Below are 20432 nucleotides of genomic sequence, written 5' to 3'. Positions count from 1 at the left end.
GCAAGACAGAATGCCAAGCTGTGAACCTCTTGTCTAGTGTGCCTTACTTAACGGCAATATTTAATGCGATTACTTGCCAATTTAGGACGAGAATAGCCAGCAGTTCTTATGAGACAGCTCGTTAAAAGGAATATGATGCAAACGACGTGAAAGTAGCGATGCATATGCGTCATTCCTGCTTCGTAAAGTAGTGCAAATCAAATACATCACAGAGTCTTCGGTATTACAATGTCTCATCGTTTCCGCTCAGACAGACCACTTGCAATCCCAAGTTCTGTCATGTCTGCGCAAACGTGGCGTTGCCCATTGTGTATTCAATATTACATGCAGGCATCGCGTCATAGAGTATTTTTATGTCATTGTTCATGCTTTACTGTCAGGGGACAAAGGAAGCTTCCGCTTTCAACGCAGCTGTTTTTTACTGGCACGCTCTGCAGCAAAAAAGTGGGAACTGTGCTGCCAATAGCGTCTGTATATAGATAATTTCATATATTCAGTTCCATAGCAAATACTAATTCTAATACTACGACTACTACCACTACTGTACCAGCTGACAATCAAATAAGGCAGCAGTCCAAGGGAAGATAAGAGCTCGAAGAGATATAAATAACATTATTGAACACCGATGGAGTAGAGTCGGGCTTTACCCCGACCTCCTGCGGGCCGCTCCCAAGTTGGGACTGGCAGAGAGTACCTGCCCACGGCATCATGGGCCACGGGATTGCCCGAAGCTGACGGCCACGATCTGTTTTATGATGGCGACCGTGGTACTTTTAATGGCCTCTTTTGAACTGTACTTTTGATGGCCTCTTACGTGGTAATGCGCAGATAAATATTTGTGTCTACCTTCGGTTCCGCCGTTGTGTGATTTTTCAATTGTTAGCGGCGTTTCTGGTGTCTTTACTACGCTCCTGTGTCCATGTTTTCACGCCCTGTTTTTATAAGCGGACCCTAACAGCCTCTGAAAATACAACAAAAACAAAGAGCGCGTTATTCTCTCTTGTCTTTTAATGCACTTCGTGATGCCAGAACAGTAATTCAGGTGTCATCATCAAGGTACATACTCTCGACTGGTCCATATACGAGAAATAACAGTTGTGAATTATCTCCCATAGTGCTTTGCTATGCAGCCGCCCACCCGCTCTTGCTTGATTTCGCTCCATTTTGTGCGTTCGCGACCGCGCATGCAGAGATAACAGACTGTAGCCGACAAGCGCGAAATCATGATAGGTGTAACGCTTAGTGTAGACATTGTACGTGTGCTCTATGAAGAAATAAGCGGCGACGAGACGTCCCCTGTAAGAAGGGTAGTGAAGGCGAGAACGAAACCAATGGAAAAGGCACCGGATTATATGATTCTCCCAACGGACGCACTCTTTACGGTGGAGACGATACGGCTTTCCAGGAAAAAGGCGAGCCCGCTTCGATGCTTTTATGTGTATTTTTTCTTGCGTTCGAAATTGTGTGGACACTCAGGACAGGTTTTCACCGTCGCCTTCAATTACGGTATAAACTCTCAATCAATAACATCGTTCCGCGCATTGTATCTTCTACCCGCGAAGAAAAGCTCGCGAGCGTTGGCAAGGAACATGGCTAAAGCAGAGATGAAACAAGCTGGCCATCCCCGTCACACAGAATATTATCAACCAGCGTGCGAGGCCTGCCGTCGATTGCTCCTAAAGCAGGAAGAAACGCCCGCTCGTCATTTGCTGGGCAAAGCAGCACTAAGGGATGTCTGGGGAGAGGGACTGCGTAACTCGAGCAGCAACTGTGAACTTTGACTATAAGAGCGCGGTCGAGGGCGCTGGAACGCCCTCTATTTCGGCAGACATCCCCTAGCGAACGGCTCGTGTACCTTCTACACGCTGTGAGCGCTGTGAGCGCTTTGATCTCACTGCTTCGCGCTCGGACCACTGATACGACAAATTGACCAAAAACCGCTCCTCTCGGGAGCGCCAGCGTTGCCATACGCCAGCGTTTTGTAGAGTTAAGTGAGATCGGAGCAAAAAGAGTTAGCTGCTAGAGATCATTCATGTAACATTACTGCGTCTACGTATCGCATTCACTGCTTCGCCCCCCCCCCCCCCCCCCCCCCACTGTGCCGGGCCGCCGCCGGAGGTGGAAACACATTTTGGGCCCGGCGCACATGTCTACTTCAGAGTGGCAGGGCGAGAGGCCTTTCTAACCGTTTTACGAATCAGTACATTGAACTCCTGCCTTTATGCAGCAAGTCAATTATGCATACACGCAACAAAATGAACATAACCCACGAGGAAGGCATGAAAGAGGGGAAGAGAAGTGTCCTTTTTCATGCCTCCTTTCCTTTTAGAAGCTCTTGAAGAGACGAAAAATTCTTCAACGCAGGGGTCCGAACGCCCTGACAAGTGTTCTTGTCTTCTTCAAGGCTGCAACAGCATTGAACTTGTTGTTTTGACGACGAGAATTCCACTTGTGCAGACGTTGGCTTTAGCGACACCTCGTGTTCAAGAATTTTGATCACCTCGAACTCACAGCCACGTAGCACAGCGCACAGATAAGCAGAGTGACACACGGGTCAGCTTCATGCTGCTTCCAAGATAGAAAAGTACCACCCCTCAAGTACAGGGTGCAGATTGTGCAGATTGGTCAAACATGTGCACGGAGTGCAGATCACACGAAAATGAAATGTTCCCTTACATATGTAGTTGAATGATCACTGTGCATTGATGAAAGATAGCTTGCACAATGTATATTGGTGTTAGGCACCTATCGCACCGTTTAACGTGGATGCACCCCTTTATACGGTGCTATAGGTGCCAAACACCTATAGCACCGTTTAGTAGTTAGTAGTGAATGGTGAAAGCGTAATCAGAAATAGACGTATGAGATCCAGAAGAGCGTCGATGATTGGACGCAGAACTTGGGCTAAAGTCGCCATCCCGCAGCATGTAGGAGTTATTGAACACAACTCATGGATGGATGGATGCTATGAGCGTCCCCACAGTAACGGGGCGGTGACAAGTGTGCCACCAGACTCGACAAAATAAACAGTTTACTATTCTTTTTCTTAGCGTTGTCCTAGTGTCTTTACTTCAATTAATACTATCTTACTCGAGGAAAAAAAAGACTTAATTTTTCAGCTCCGTTCTCTTCCCATTGCGGCAGAATGTCCTTATTTTTTTCTAATATTTATTTTTGTCCTTTCTCACTAATTTTCCGCCACCAATACTCTAACCGTCACTTACCTATTTAAATCGCGGGTGTGTTCAGCTTTCCATTGTTGTCCCTAAAACCCAAAACATCATGTAGGCTCGTGCCCAAACATACACCTGGGTGGAAATCTCCACATTCAATCAGAACATGCTCCGCTGTTTCCTTATCTTCCCCGCAGCACGTGCACTGTTCTTCTTTACTGAATCTCGCTTTGTAACTACCTATTCTAAGGCAACCAGATCTCGCTTCAAACAGTAAAGCGCTTCCCCTTGAATTATCGTAAAATGCCTCCCTCATATCATTTTCGCCCTTACGGTAGTTATTCAGAGCCGGCTTTTTATCCATAGCTGCCGTCTAGTAAATCCTCTCCGCCTCTCTGACGTTTCGCTTAACGCTCTTTGTTGACATATTGCTTACACTACCAGCCGTATATTTACTAGTGAGCCTCCTAGTTCTTTTTCTCCACTGCGTCTCCAAGCTCTTCCTATACACCAGAGCACGCCTGTCTCGCACCCAGGCAGCTGGCGCGCCGAGCGGATACTCTCGCACCAAGACACCGGGCTGGCCGGGCTGCTAAGGCGCGAGCGGGTTGCACCAAATAAACAGGGCAAGCTGCAGTTCTGAGGCTTTAAAGTGCGAAAAAGTACGCGTTCACGCCGCTTCAGCGTATAAGAGCTCGTCTGGGCACTACTGCGTCGTCTTTGGATGCCAAAACAAGCAGTGCAACAGGAGGATATTACTTAGTGCTGTCGGCGAAGATCACGACGTGCCACGGGAATAGTGCCGGTGCGGTGTTTTCAGCTTCGCCCCGAGTGGATAACTGCGATTCGAGCAGGCAGAAAAACTAGGAGCCGAGTGAAAATGCGCGAGTAAGTACACTAACTGCGTGTATTCTGCAGTTTCTATGTTACGAACCTAATTTTCGTGACACCCAGCTGGGTTGAAAGCATGCGCGAGCTTTGTGTGGGATTGCACTTCATACCTTTGAGCGTTTCCTTTGAAGAAAATGTAGTGCAAGGCAGTGCTTTCAAACACAAGCAATCAGCATGATTTGCGACTTTCAACGTAGTATTAATCTTTAGTGTTTTTTGATAGCACCCACGCCTTCAATGTTTCGTCTTCAAAAGGTAATAAATGGTAGGGTGTTCCTCAACAGCTGGCCATAATTTTGTGCTTTCATTTCGGTGTTTGATGTCCCCAAATTTATTTGGACACGAGGCATCCAGCTGGACATAATACATATATTGGCACGTAAGTAAACAGTACTCGCGCCAGTGTCCTTTACGTCGCAGGCGTAGCGCTAGCTCGAGCTTAACTCGGCTTAACTAATAGCACAGTTTCGCTTGTAAAGCATCATGCTTACAAGATTAAAATCGCGCATATAGCTTCCAAAAGGGATCGATGAACGATACTGCAGGCGATACTCCCTGATAGCACGCTTTTGTGAGCAAGACGCGCTCTCGTGAAACAAAAATTACGTTCCGCAAAACTACCTGTAAAGCGTGCTCTAATTATTGCGCGTTGCATCTTGAAATGATGAGCTTTCACAAAGATTTGTGCACAACTTGTAATATGGGGCTACAAAACATCGTTTCACTCTTTTGCGAGCTGCACTGCAATTACGGTTCACGAGCACTGCAGCGAGGACGTTTTTAAAGACGATAGTCTTTCTTGGGGAACTTAAACGCAGAAATTTTGGTCTGTCTTCCTGTCTGTCTGTCTTTCTGTTTGTCGGCACGTCACCCGATTCTGCCAACCGGCCAATGTTGAACTACTTGCTTACCGCCCACCCATCTTGAACTGGTACGGCTGTTCATACTTGTGAACGTTGTCGATCAAAAAGTAAATATTACGCATATCTGAGGCGTAACATCATTCGGTAAGTATTAGGTGGTGTGTTCCTTTAATAGAAAATACATAGATACGCAATTTTAGAGACCTTGATGGTATGCGTGTAACGTTGAGAGAGTAACGCGTTTATTAAAATATTGCCACAGCTGAAGCGATCAGCGGTCCAAGCCGAGCAAGCGCGAGCGCCAACAACAACCGTCTTCGTCTTCTTCTTTCGCAGGCGTTCTTGTCTGCGCCCTATCATGTTACAAATCACTCCCCCGCGGAAAAGGAGCCATCCTGGCGACGTAAGGAACAGGTACAACTGGTGGGTCATAATGCGGCTTCAGTCGATCGACGTGAACAGTCTCGCGGCCGCGACGACGGCGGTCCGTAGATGATTGAACAGGCTCAATCATATTGTTAACTGGGGATGCTTGACGTAGGACGCGGTAGGGGCCTTCGTACTTAGGCAGTAGCTTTGTGGAAAGGCCAGGAGCGGAGGAGGGAACGCGAAGCCACACCAACGCTCCAGGCGAATACGACTGAGGAGGCAGGTTTTCGTCGTGACGGTCCTTCTGGCCCTACTCGCCCTACAATGTTACAACCCTAGTTTCTTAAGGTGCGTTGAAAATTCGACTGCGCTGAAACTTGTCTTCCTCCGTGCCCTCTGCACAAGCTCATGTTGTGTTTTCGTTACGGTTCAGCATTGCATTGTACGAATGACAGGGTGGGCCGCTCTGGCATTCCTGTTTTACCCAGGCGACGTGTAAGTAAGAGAGTTTGTGGAGAGTACTCGTTGAGTGCGGACGTTTCTTCTCCTTGGGCGCATCGCGCCAAACAGCGTGTTCGGGCTGGCCGGCGTCCCCACCGGTCGCGTTGGTCACCGTCGGTCTTCGCCTGCCGCTGCGCCGGGACTACCAGCCCGCAACACAGCACTCATGTTTCCCGACGTATTGCCAGATGGCGTCCATATCTCACGCAGCGCCTCTTCTATCGTCTTTAGACGACATTTGCAGCGAAGCACGCAGATACGCGGCGAATTTTTTTAGATGCGAAGTATCTTAAGGCGGAGCTGAATCCGGTGGTGGTGGTGGTGGTGTGCGGCGTGACCACACTTACTGCGCATGCGCATACCCTCTCCACACACCTCCTATTCACTCACCCTCTCCCCCTTCCTCCACTTTTCCTCTCCACTTCCCCTCTCCCTCCCCCTCCCCCTTTCCTCTCTTCCTCTGAAACGCGGGCTAGACATGCCGAAATTCTCTCCTGCGCAACGCCGCGATGAGCTTGAGCGCATGCGCGTCCCCTCCGCTTCTCTCTCCTCTCCCACGCTGCCCCCCTCTCGCCCGCCTATCGACCGCGTTTCCCGCTCGCCCTGTGAGAATTAACGGCCAGACTAGATGGAAGATACGACGCGCGTAGCGTCCTTCTTCGCGTTCCACGACGCGAGGTCGGTAGCATGCCCAACGAACGCCAACGGAACGCGATCGTGGAAGTGTTGCGGCTTCGCATCGCCTCACGGTCCCCTTTAGCGGGAGATGGTGTAATTTTTTTACAAATGTAACAGCGTACGTAGCTGACGAGGTTGGTTCCGCAGCCTGTCAGCATGGACTTGCATGAGCATGACTTGCAATAAAAACAGCGAAAATGTCCGGGCTAGAAAAGACGCGAAACACGCTCTCCAACGAGCTGAGTTTCGGGAGTTTCACGTTTGCGCTGTGTAGCGTCTGCTGGCGTGGCAGCCCACGCATGTTGTTTCGTCGCGTGTGCGATAGATGGCGCGACGCGCGATGCTAATATGACGATGCGCATGGGTTTCGCTGTGTTTTCGTCTATACAAATAACGGAACACCTTATCTGCCTTTCTACTCTCCTTCATATTCCTTAGCTTTTCTTCGAACCTTATTTGCTCTGAGCCTCCCTCGCCTCAAAACCTGCCCATCCCATATCACCCTTTACAGCCTCATTTGTCGTCTTCCCGTGAGCATCCAACGCGAGGCGTCCACAGTCCTTTGATTTATATCCATTCCCGATTGCACCTCTGCCCTCACACACACCACTGAGTTCCCAAAAGGAAGCCCCGGAACCATTACACCTTTCCACAGACCTTGAAGCACGTCGTACCTATTGTATCCCCACAACACTCTATGCTTCATTATTGCAGCATTCCTCTTTCCTTTTGCTGCCGAGGCTTTTTCCTGTACCTCCATGTACCTGTCACCCTCATTTATCCATACTCCGAGGTACTTGTATTCGCTCACCCTCGGTATTTCTTGGCCCTGTATTGACACCGCCTTTCAGGCTAACGTTCTACCTAGTTTTCTTACAGATTCGAAAAAGGAAAGCTTCGCTTCAAAGGTGTTAGAACAATTCCCCTTGAATGGTGGCCCGTTTTTCTAAGCTATTATGCCGGGGGCACACCTCAAATCAGACGAACTTGAAAATACTTAAAAACTACCCGCTTCCAAGCAAGCTCTATAAAGCGGTTAACGTGCTTTCCACAATGTTGATGTTTTCTTAATGTATTTCGCTCAACCAATGGCGTGTCTTGACAACGCTGACGTTTTCACTTTGTGGCATAGTTACAGGATGCCGGCAAGGTAACAAGGAAGTAATGATTCCAAAAAATCCGAGAACAAGTGCCTCGACGTTTGCGAAGAAGCCTAAAAAATAGGAAGTTTCAGAATTAATAAAAATTCTTGTCTTAAATTACTCTACAAAAGTGGCTCAAGTACGAACGGAAGGTAAAAACCAATAAAGAGCTATTGCGTTCGGCGAGAATATGCACAACAACGAACGAAAGCATGCGTATACAAAGGGCTAACATAGTCTCCAATCAGCACTTCTGAGGTGCGGATGTTTCATACTCCCCCTGACGTATAAAAAGCTGTCGACATTATCGGGACACCCATGCCAGCTTCCTGCCGTGACGATAGTCACGACAGTGCTGGGGTTCAAGAGCAAGAGAAATAAACCAGGATCAGCGTTGACGGACTTCGCTCTCGAACACATTAACACCAATTATAGAACCCGCCGTCACGTTTATACAGATGGGTCTGTCACAGATGGATCATCTGCAGTAGGTGTGTGGATACTGTCGACGAACGTCACCATCCCAGACAGTCTCAGTCACCGAACTTCCGCCGCTGCCACTGAGCTGGCTGCACTACGGAGGGCGCTTGGTATATCAAAGATCAGAGACCGGGCTCTTGGGTGATGTTCTCCGACTCGCGAGCCGTCGGAGAACTCACTCATGAGTCGAATCACTGACCTTCAAATTGGGCCGTGAGTTTGAGTCTGAGAGAGTCCGTGTGAGTAATATTTAGGTCAGCTTGACTTCGAGTCAGACCGGTTGCGGAAAATATTGATGAGTCTGAGTCCGGGTGAGTACGGCTGAGGATAATTTTGGTGAGTCTGAGTCCGATCGAGCCATAAGCATAAAATATATTTCTTAACTAACTCTGAGTGAGCTCCACCTTTTATTGCCAACCTAAGGTGCTGTATACTCATCTTCAGTGCTACTACCAGACTGATACCGGCGTATTGTTATACTCAAGACTACCCACACATATCTCAACGTATGTCGTTCATTCGCCACTTCAATATTTATTGATGAAAGGGGTGAGTAGGGGAGGGTGCAATGACCTCTTCCCGCAAAATATTTCACGGGAACTTCTTGATAAAAATATAATGAGTCGCGTCTTTCACAAATATGTCCTTACTTGATTGAAATCACTGATACCTCGTATTTCAGGCACAAGATCAAAAGCTGTATCGTAAGGACCGCTATATGTGAAATATAGGCATTAAAGAGCATTAGCACCATGATCTAGAAGGCTAACTTACGCTAACGGGCTCATGAGTCGACTTACACAGGCTCACTCAGACTCAGCTCAAGCCGTGACCCTGAGTCTGATTGCGGCTGAGTAATGTGCTGGTAAGTTTGAGTCCGACTGATTCATTTGAGAAAAATTTTGGTGAGTCTGAGTCCGAGTGAGCCCTCGGAGCGAAATATATTTCTTGACGGAGTTGAGTGAGCTCCAATTTTTTGCCCACCTAAGCTTGACGCCGATGTCGCGGGACAATCACGCTGCCGACGACAACCACGCCACTGACGTCGACGGTGAAATTTTCACCTTATGAGGCATATAAGGCTCTTGTGATGAAAACATTTAACACAGACCAGCGTTTTGCTGGCTACACAACTGTTATATTGCGGTACTCGAAAAAACGCCAGGCCTGCGCTGAAACTGCAGGCACAGTCACAGCGAAAGCTGGGATGAGCCGGAGTTTCTAGAGCCCGTTAAGCTCTCTTGGGGCTACACTACAAGTACACTCGAAAGGTACCCACTACGCCATAAATCACGATTTTTGATAAGTTGGGAACCACCTACTAAGCCATTATTCGTCATTCTGCGGAGAAGCGAGACACCAGCTACACGTCTGTAAGCCATTATGTACCCTTTGTTGACGCGACGACTGATGACGATGAAGAATTATGGCTCAGCCCTTTGTAATGGGTTGGAATCTTTAAACGGCCTACCATTTATGTAATTTGAATTGGGTGACACCCGGTCGCTATTTCCCTCTCCCGTCATTCTGTATAACATACGTTGACGTGGGAGAGAGACGGAGGGGGGCGGGGCGAAGTACTTTATTGAGACCCCGAGGAAATGAATCATGCGCTTATGGGCTTCTTTGGCAACCAATACAAGTGCAATTGCGAGGAACCCACTACGCTATAAATCATTGTAATTTTTGAGAAGTAGGGCAACAGGCACTGTGCCATTTTTCGTCATTCTACGGAGAGCGTTAGTACCTGCTAAACGCATGTAAGGCGTTATGCGCACTTTGTTGATGCTGTGCCTGATGACGATGAAGAAATATGGCAGAGCCATTTGTAATGGGTTCGAAGCATTGAAGAACCTACTCGTTGCGCAATTCGCATTGTGTGACGCCTGGTTACAGAATTCGCGTTGTGCGACGCTTGGTGCTTATTTTACTCTTCTACCACGCTTTATTGCATATGTTAATGTGGTTCCTTCCCGAAAAAGAGCCTGTATAGGACCTCTTAGCAAAGCAATTTCGAGCACCGGCATGGCTCAGAGGTTGAATACTGGGCTCCTACGCAGCGGGCCCAGGTTCGAACCTCGTTCCATCCTGTAATTTTTTTTCTTATTTCGTTTTTTTTCTTATTTCGAGCGATACTGGTTACGGACACCGGCGGCGGCGGACAACTACGGCGCCAAAAACGGCTGGTGAAATGATCTCATAACAGCTTTCGCTGTAAAAGCATTACGCTGCTGCAGAATATTTTCTGTTAATCGCAGCTCTGGGTGTTGCATTCTTTTGGGGTTTTCGAATGCAAAATCGTTTCTATGTTACGAGATTCTTGATGCATGCGCGCTTTCTGTGGGGCATTGTATAGTTATAGCTCAAAGAGCTCCGTTGTTAAAATGTATTAAAGGGGTAATGAACCACTCCTCGGGCTTTGCGTGAGAAACACCCTGGAATGAGTCGGACCCTTCCCAGAAATATGTAGTCGAAATAATTTTTCGAAAAGCTAAAGAAGGACCGGAGTTATAGCGATCACAATATTTACCCTCTCAAGTCGCTTCATTCCGGAGGAGAGAGGGAGCGCCGTTCGAGGAGCCCCACCCAGTGCCTTACGTCACCTCGCTTCAATGTTGTGTGGTTTCCTTTCCGCGTAACTTGGCGGTGTTCACGACTGCTGCTGGAAACTGATAGTTCCGGTCGGCTGCTTCTCGCGGCGCGGTCTATGCGTCTTGTAAGCGCTGACGCGATCTATTTGCATTGATACTGTCGTTACTTCGCTTATGTCGCACTGATAATGATACTTCGCATTGGTACTGTCATTACGTCGCTTCGTGACTTCGCTTAGTCGTTTTACAGCGAAAGATGTTATGAGATCATTTCACCAGCCGTTTTTGGCGCCGTAGTTGTCCGCCGCCGCCGCCGCCGCCGCTGCCGCCGCCGAACCTCGTTCCATCCTGGAAAAAAATTCCAGGATGGAACGAGGTTCGACCCTGGGCCCTCTGCGTGGGAGCCCAGTATTCAACCTCTGAGCCATGCCAGTGCTTGAAACTGCTTTGCAGAAAGGTCCTATAAGGCTTCATGTCCGGAACGAACCACACTAGCATATGCAATATAGCGTGGTAGGAGAGTAAAATAAGCACCAAGCGTCGCACAACGCGAATTCTGTAACCAGGCGTCACACAATACGAATTGCGCAACGAGTAGGTTGTTGAATGCTTCCAACCCATTACAAAGGGTTCTGCCATAATTCTTCATCGTCATCAGGCACAGCATCAACAAAATGCGCATAATGCCTTTCATGCGTTTAGCAGGGGTGCTATTCTGGACTTCCGCCATTTTTTGTCAAATTTGACGTAGCCGTGACGTGTACACAATGATGACGCAAACGCATGAAATGCTTGCGAAACGTGACGTGAAGGGGACATAAGATGCAAGGAAACGTGCAATTAAATAGTATTTTTTATCTGAAATTGTTAATATAACAACAAAAAAAGAAAAGAAAAGTGAAGCGTTTAGTTTTAAAGTTGTGAAGCAGACGATAACGTCTGCAATTTAGCGCCATATTTGGAGATGACTTTATAGCCATGAACTTTTTAGCCAATAAGCGAGCCAGCCAAGCCAGCGTCGCCATTGCCGACATCGTTATTTCGCTGGTTGTTTTGTGTAGGTGTTCTGTGGTTATGTCGGCAGATCGCGATCAGTGGGCCGCGATGTTGCATTTTTTTACCGATCGTCCCTGTATGGGGAGGGTGGTTTCCAACTTACTACCGGAGGTACGATGGGAGCCGTGACAGACGATGACAGAGCGCCTTTACCGCCTGGGCCCCAGCAGCAGGCCGCCGCCGGAGAGGCGGCAGCTTGAGCTCGAGGTGCGGAATGACGGTGCAGTCAGGTAAGCTTGCGTTTCACTCGGGTGGTGTTGAAGTTTCAGCTATGCACATGCTTATTGCAGGAGAACAGGCGGATGACCGTTCGACTTGGCGACGCACGTTTCGGTGGACGACGTCCGCATCGTTACAAGTATGCTCGTCGACCCCGTCTTGGGCTACGGTGGCCCTTCGTTCCCAGGGCCCGCGGCGTTCAGAAGCGCTATAAGGAGCTGCACAGCATTGCAAGTATTAATAATGCCCCTTCTGTTCCTTCTGTCTTTTTTGTTGCGGTGGCTGTTCCGCGTCTAGTTTATCTTAAGTAATGTGCCAACTAGCCCAACAGCCAGCTGAGTTATTTATAACGTCTCCGATGCGCGAAGTATCTTCCTGAACTGTCGTGATCATTAAGATGGTGCTATATGTTTTGCTGAGGATGCGTAAGGACTACTGTAAAAGTTACAATCATGTAAATATACATAAGCAGAAGCAATAAGAGTTAAGTTTCAGGACCTCACGTTACGCGCGATCAGCTGAATCTGAAAGATAAAGTCTAGGCGAATCTCAATCCACAGAAGTGATGCACCTCCGAAGGTGTTAACTGTGGAAGGTACTTCCACGTTGCTTACAACATACGGATAAGAAGTGCATAATGGCCACAATAAAGAAGAGGCATTGTAGTATTTCATGCAGTTGATGTTACATTGGACTGGCAACGATAAGAAGTGCACAAACTGCATTCAAAGAGATGTCTTTTATGCAGATGTGCTCGTTTCAAAACTGGCTGGTACAATATTAGAGGCGTCCTTTGTTGTTGTTGGCAGCAGTGAATGATAAGACAATTATGTAAGCAATGAGACAACTTGACTGCTTTTTATTATTGCAAGGATGATGAATTGACACACAATGATGAATTAACAGAAGATCAATTGACTCACAATACATTATGAAATATCATGTATTACTCTTGCATGTAAACTTTTATAGTCCACCAGAGAAACGAGGACAGAAAGTAGCTACACAGTGCTGTGCCCATGTTGCCCCTTTCGGTACTGGTTCGTTTTGTGCTTATAAGCGTTTACATAGATTAGCAACCACAGCAAGCTTGTGCTCTTGCATGTACGAGTGGCTACTACATGAATAGAGCTTTTGTACACACCTACCAGACTCGTACAGCCATCACATGGTTTCGCATTGTGAATAAAGTGCCGAAAACAATGCTCTGGAATGGCATTCAATGTTGCATGCACTGCTGCAAAATAACACAGGCTGTTTACAGAGTCACTATGGTCTCAACAAACTAGTCCTGCTATGATTTGCGGCAGAAACTGAGCATGCTTTTGCCTAACTGCTTGGTACAATTAGCATGCTCTCAATGAACGAACACAATGAAGCTTTTGTCAGAATACAATTCCTGCAAGAACACAAGTACAGTACAGGGGATAGGTATATGATCGAATACAATGCAAGTGGCTACTTTGTCACGAGAAACAGCAAGAGCTTCTGTGTTTCACGTTGCTGTGCACATCTCGCAGGAATGTAAACCCCATTACATCGAGTCGTGCCCAGCTGTGAACCACTACAGAGCGTGATCCTGCCTTTGCCTACCCGCCTGGTTCATGTCTACTGCAGCCGTATCGTCGCTATTGTTGTTGTAAAGGGCTGCATATTCTCATTCGAGTTCTTCAGTGCAAGGGATGTCGTCTGGCTCAGGCAGCTGCTGCCAAACACCGAGGTTGGGAAGCACGACACAAACTGCGATGATCTTCGACGTGAAGAGTGGGCCATAGTACATTGTTCTGTACCTCTGCAAGCACCGAAAGTGGGCCTTGATGACTCCAGTGCACAGTTATAAGACGCACCGCAGTGAAGAGTGGGTGCGGTGGAATCGGGCAGCAGAGGATTCGACAGGATGTGCTCCAGGGATGGGGTTAAGCAGCCAAGGTTGAAGCGAGTATGCACTATCACCTGTGGAGGACAGTGTTCCAATTAGCATAATATGAATGTATACATGAATATGTACTATTCCTTTCTCACTTCTTTTAACTTATTGGAAGGCATCGTGTCACTGATATGCACTGCTTTCCTTTTTTTTTACAGCTAGACATATTCACAGAATTGCTTGTCTGGTTAGGTTACATAATTACGGCTTTTGAAATGCTCCAACGATTCCTTCATCAGGAGGAATGACAACGAAGCTACTGAACTGCAGCCCTTAACTTCTTTCATAGAGAAGAAGGGGCGAGTGACAGAAGGCGCATCTTCTTTGGTGGTAAGGGTGTTGTTCTTTCTTTTGGGACTGATGTGCGGCTGCAGACGGTCAGCGCACTCAAGGCTTGGTTTCCCTTAGATTTTTTTGTGCTTAGGCCGTCAATGAAACGTGACGCAGGTTTCTTTTGCAACCGTTTCAGTTGTTTTTAGTGCTTTTTATGAACCATGACTGAAATACCTTTGAGTTGTCAGTTCACTTATTTTATTGCTATATAGCACATGGCAGTGCTTGCTTATTTGTATTTTTTATGCAAGTTGTCCTTTCTACACATAATTGTATTTATGAATGTACAACATCTATGGCAGTTGTATTTGATGTAATCTTTTTTTTAACATAGCCTCAGAGTGTAGCATTTTCTGTATCGTCGTATGCTTACTATTTATTATTTCACCACTTTATATTGAAGGATCATACAATGTCTTCATGAAAGTTTATTTCATGCTTGACCTTTCTATTGCACTAGTAGTCTTTCCCATGACCATAAAAAGACAAGCTGCAATTATACACTGAGAGCAAGTCGGAATATTGTGTGCCGCCTCGGGTCTCAGTATGACTTGTTTTCTCAAATGTGTGCATGAGATGATTTTCATTCAAGAGAACACGAGTGCCACTAAAGTAGATAGTGTTCGACCAAGGTAGCTGCCAGAAATAACATACAAGGCAGAAATTTGGACAAAGAGACTTGAGTAGTTAAGAACCATGCAGCGTGTAATAAAATTACCATGAATAATGTTTTCTACACTAAGACACCACACAAGCATTCTCACGCTTGCATACCAAGCAGCTATTCACCAACCTGGCCACGGCGTCCACTGCCCAGTCCTGGCTCACGGTGGATGTCTTCCACATAAAGGCGTCGTGCACGGGCCCCGAGTGCGAGGGCAGTCACCGGCAGGGTTGGTCACATACCTGCAGAGTGTTGTTTGCGTTGGAAGGAAGTCGGCAACAGCAATACAACCAGCTACATGCAGAACAACTATAACTGTGTGGTCCAACGCACTTATTTCTCTCGAGTTGCTTTCGGAGCGCAGCTTCGACAGCTGTATCTTTCATTTCATATGTGGCAGTTACTGCATGTCTGCATATCACTGTTTATGAAATTAAAGCGCAATCAGCACGCTTGATTTCCTTTCATGCATTATTTTTCTTAAAAGCTGCCACGATCAAATATGAAGCTCGATGAACTTTTTATGGTGTCAAGTCACCCCTGCCAAAACTAAATAGTGACGGAAACTCCGTTTACCACGACTACTGCGTTCTTTTCTTGCACTGCAGTTGGAGCCACGGCAAATGTCGTTAAAATACTGGAGAGTGGCGAAAAGCTGTCTTTCACGTTCGTCCTTTGCATTCTACTAACAGCATGCGCGAGATTGAATAAGATGAAATTTGTTCTCACCACCATGACGCTGAGGGCGTAAAAGTTCTTGCGGCAAAAGTAAGCAGCCTCGTTGCCATCGTCCGTTTCATACGGCGCACTTATGCACACGAACGTGTCGTCGACCACCTCAACGCAGCCTTCAAATCTTGCATCTATGTGAACAAAGCCTTCCTTTTGGCAGGGAGGGCGATCCACTCATTGCCGAGGCGCTCGACGATCGCTTCCATGACAGCATGAATCGTGAGACCCACACTGGACTAGCTCGTCGCCACGTCCTCGTTGTTCGCGATCGCGTCGTGGCAACTGCCGGTGGCGAAAAAGCGAAGGGCGCAATGTACTTGTAGCTCAACAAAAACAACAACAACGGTCGGGGCTGTTCTCGTGTCCGTACGCCGCCTCTCCAGGTCCTGGCGAAGCTCCCCACACAGCCATCGCACAGTGTCCTTCGTCAGCCGGCACCGCAGTTGAAACAATCGATCGGTCATCACAAAATCATCGCGCGACTCGCGGAATTCTTTCTTCCCGCAGCTCCAGCCACAACACAACAAAGGACAGCGCCATTTTTCTTCGCTTATCTAGCGTTCTCTTGCGGCGAGAACCGCAACTTCGAACAAGCCAAATTAAACAATAACCTTTTATTTTAACACGCAAGCTTCATGTACAACACTTTATAATATTACTAACCGAAAACATGCTTGTAAAGTAACTCACGGAATCACATCTACACATACGTATGTGAGGCTGCATATCGAACAAGCAACTCAATTTACAACAATATGGCGGCCAATTTTGGGCACTTCATCGTTCTCACATTTTAAGCTGTGAATTTGGCAGGATGCAACGTCACGCAACGTCAAATTGACGCTACAAAAAGTGAGGTCCTGTGACGCAATGGGCGCCATCAGTGCAATGTCCAATCGTGTTGCAGACATGGCGGCTCTTCGACAAGCGAGCAGTAGTTTCGATAAACCGCAAGTTGACCGTAGGCACAGCTCAATACCATATTTCGGTTTCGTTGTTCCACCCAAACCTTTATTTCTACATGACAGAGTACGGCGAAGCGTTACTTCGAAAAAAAAATTAACTATTTTTTGGCACGTTACGTCATCGCGGATTCCTGGGTCGTAACGCCATTGCAGCGCCACAATGCGAACGACCTCGCGTGACCAATCAAATCATCAACATGGCGGAATTTGACAACATGGCGGAATTTGAGAATGTCCAGAATAGCACCCCAGGTACCAACGCTCTCCGTAGAATGACAAAAAATGGCACAGTGCCTGCTGCCCTACTTCTCAAAAATTACAATGATTTATAGCGTAGTGGGTTCCTCGCAAGTGCACTTCTATTGGTTGCCAAAGAAGCCCATAAGCGCATGATCCATTTCCTCGGGGTATTAGTAAAGTTCTTCGCCCCCTCCCCGTCTCTCTTCCACGTCAACGTATGTTATACAGCATGACGGGAGAGGGAAATAGCGACCGGGCGTCACCCAATGCAAATTACATAACTGGTGGGCCGTTTAAAGCTTCCAACCCACTACATAGGGCTGAGCCATAATTCTTCATCTTCATCAGTTGTCGCGTCAACAAAGTGCACATAATGTTTTACAGACGTGTAGCTGGTGCCTCACTTCTCCGCAGAATGACGAATAATGGCTTAGTAGGTGCTTCCCAACTTCACAAAAATTGTGATTTATGGCGTAGTGGGTACCTTTCTAGTGTACTTGTATTGTAGCCCCAAGAGAGCTTACAACGGGCTCTAGAAACGCCGCTCTTCCAGCTTTCGCTGTGACTGTGCTGCGGTTTCAGCGCAGGCCTGGTGTTTTTTCCGTCAAAACAAAATTAAACTGAAAGGAAAAGCCGGCAAGCCCTCGATGCAGCCGATTGGCACGGCATGTACTACACTCGGTATACGCTTTTAGATAATGAAATGGCCAAGGCGGCCTGCCTCAACGCACGGAATAAAATCCCGTGCGGGGAAAACGCGACGCGAGAGCAAAAAAAACACGCAATTCTTTTTTAAGCGGCCGCTGCGAACGGGGGGAAACGAGATAAAATGCCCTTCGACCTACGGACGGCTGCAGCCCGCCTGCCCGTGGGCGAGAGCGAAGAAATGAGACAATCAGACGCGTCGGCATACAAACGATGTTTGAAAAAGCCTCGCGACGTATATGCGCGCGAAGGGGGGAAAAAGCTAAAAACATGGTTGATCCCTCCGTTATAGGAATCGGAATATTACGAAAGTAAAGCGTGCCCTTACAGAAGTAACTGAATGTTTACTCTACATTGATATAGAAGAGTTGGCACAATGTATATTGATGTCTGGCAGCTAATGGCACCGTTTAACGTGTATGCATCCACTTTGATGGTTGGTGGTACATCTCCATCCCGAGGACTAACGTCCATGTTAAATGATTAAAGAAACCATTGTGGTAGCTGTAGTAGACAACGGTGAAAGCGTAATCAAAGAACGGGGTGTGATAGCCCGAAGAGCGTCGCATATTGGACGCAGAACTTCGTCGCCATCCCGCGGCATGTTAAAATGTGATTGAACACCACGGCCGGACTAGAGGGAAACGCAAAGAGCGTCGTGCCGACCCGGTAGCCCGGCTGCGACTTTTCTCGGGGCGAACGCGTGAGCGGGGAACGCGGTGTTACAGCCAGGTGTGGCAGGCGCGCGTCGCAGACCTATTTTAGGGGCGAAGCTCCTTAAGGCGGCACCCGTTCGTCCCTCGTAGTCGTAGTCGTAGTAGTCGTAGTGCGTAACCAGTCTTACGCTTTGACCTCCTAGGTGGTGCCGGTGGGAGATTTTTCCTGTGCGTTGTTGAACAATAAAAAATTCGCACCGTGCGCGTTAACTAAAAGCCGAATTCTTCGGTCTCTCATTCCCCATTAGCAGCCATTGGCGTGTTCCAGTAGGAAACGTTAATAGAAGTAGAAATGTAAGTGTTAGCTAAAAGCCGACTTCTTCTGTCTCTGATTTCCATTAGCAGCCATTGTTTACGTCAAAGGTAGTGCCTGGTGAGATTTCTCCTGTGCGTGATTAAACAATAAAAATTCTGTTCAAAACGCCGTTGATTGATGAAATAAACCAACGAAAGACGCCAGATGTTTTGTAAAAGCAAAACGAAAGAACGCCAGATGTTTCTAAAACAAAACGAAAAGACGCCAGCTGCTTAACGAAAGACGCTAGATGTTTTCTAAAGCAATGGTTTTCTAAACAATGAAAATTCACAGCGTACATGTAAAATTAAAGTGAGCTGCAAGTCGTCATAACTCATCGAACCTTTAGTATAAACGCGCCCGATCTCACGTCGGTGATGATGTACTGGGCAGAATTCACGGAAGATTCACGGTTTACCGATGAACCTCCGCAGCTTCGCCCACTCATCATCATTCACTCCGTGGATATGCTGTGATTTTTTTGGTTTAATTAGCGTTATGCTATGAGCGACGCTTTTACCACGCTTGTGCCAATGTCGCCACCTCGCGCTGTGTTAAAGCATTCACAAAATTGAACTTCTAGTGAAAACGCGCCGAATGGGACGGATGTGTAACGCGTTGCAGGTGCTAATCGCGGAGGCCATAGTAATGACGAATTACTTTGCTTTACCGCTCCCAAAGGGCAACACCACCCAACCGACCGGGAGAATGGTAGATATAAAAAACGCGTTTGTAAAGCCTCTGCAGTCTGCGACCGTGGAGCAGTGGATAGCGTGCCCGGCATCTGTCGTTGCGGATCGAGCTTTGTGGTTTCGATGCCTGGTGGCGGAACCTTTTTTCTTTGCCATATGATCGTGTACCTTTTTTCGACGTCATTTCCGTGACAGAAATACGTCATTGAATTCTTGGTGGACCCCTGCATAAAACACTTTCGTGTTAAAAAGAAAGAAACGCGAGAAGAGAATCGTTTTAGGCTGGCCCCAGCAGCATGCGGGATTCCCAAGCAAAGCCGTCATGGGATTACCTTGGCCTTGTGAACGCCGCTTCAAAACTGCCCAGCTGTGTCGGCCGTGTGCGCGCGTTTCGTGCCTGCACTTTGCCGCTGGACGTGAAATGCGTGGTTTGACGACTGTGCAATATGCCTTACTGCGGGTCTTACTTCGGGTGGGATATGGAGTGACACTGTCCCGACGTCTCAAGCGAGCCTGCCGCTGTGTATATTCCAAGTAGATAGTGCGCACGCTGCGTTCGCGGTACCACCCGGAACACAATGGTAAGTAATACTATTTCCTCTGCTCGCGCGTCCTTATCGTCACTCGGGCAGCTGAAGGTATCCTCCTGGACATTGCGTCGAGTGAAAAGTGCAATGAAAAATCGAAAAAGAAAGAAAGAAAAGTCATTAAGCTCTCATAGCGACGATGTGTAATTCATGTTTAGAAACTTCTGTGAATATAGTAGATGCTTGGCAAAGCCAGCTAATCGATGTACGAGTGCGCTGTGAAAAAAGATATTTGTATAATATAATTTCCTTCCTTGCGATAAGGCATAAATGAAGCAGAGTGCTTTCAAGGAGCATACAACAAAGCAAAAAAAAATAATAAGCCACTATTATCACGCTGTCATGTGAGGAAATTTGCATTGAGGCCAAATTTATTTTCTGTTTAAGCTGTTTTCATGCTTGATTTGCTTGTTTTGATCCTCCGTCTCGATGTCAACTTGTGCGCGTTGACATGTGGCATAACCATCACATTTTTATGACCATATGATGAAACATAATTATGGCCATATCATGTGAGAGACATCCGCTAAGTGACAGCGTGTGTTGTGAAGAACATGCATTTGATGGTACTGTCACTTCATTAGTCATATATCAGCACTGGAACTTGGCAGGG

At 47.3% G+C, this 20432-nt stretch overlaps 2 long non-coding RNA genes across 2 annotated transcripts in view; both read right to left on the bottom strand.

The window, feature by feature from the left end:
• Window positions 1–883: 883 nt before the first annotated feature.
• The window catches only part of LOC125760356 (uncharacterized), a 47553-nt gene continuing 28004 nt past the window's right edge, over window positions 884–20432 (bottom strand). The window contains exon 4 of the long non-coding RNA XR_007417918.1: window positions 884–961. This is a non-coding gene — a long non-coding RNA (uncharacterized LOC125760356). The remainder of the gene's footprint in view (window positions 962–20432) is intronic.
• Window positions 13846–15754, bottom strand: LOC125760357 (uncharacterized). The gene is made up of 3 exons (XR_007417919.1): window positions 15711–15754; window positions 15017–15129; window positions 13846–13916 (listed from the first exon to the last, which is right to left on the bottom strand). It is a non-coding gene; the product is annotated as an uncharacterized LOC125760357 (long non-coding RNA).

Source organism: Rhipicephalus sanguineus, chromosome 11, assembly GCF_013339695.2.
Source record: "Rhipicephalus sanguineus isolate Rsan-2018 chromosome 11, BIME_Rsan_1.4, whole genome shotgun sequence".
In the NCBI taxonomy this organism is placed as follows: domain Eukaryota; kingdom Metazoa; phylum Arthropoda; class Arachnida; order Ixodida; family Ixodidae; genus Rhipicephalus; species Rhipicephalus sanguineus.
The sequence above is the reverse complement of the archived record's forward strand: the minus strand, read 5'-3'. Positions and strand labels throughout refer to the sequence as shown.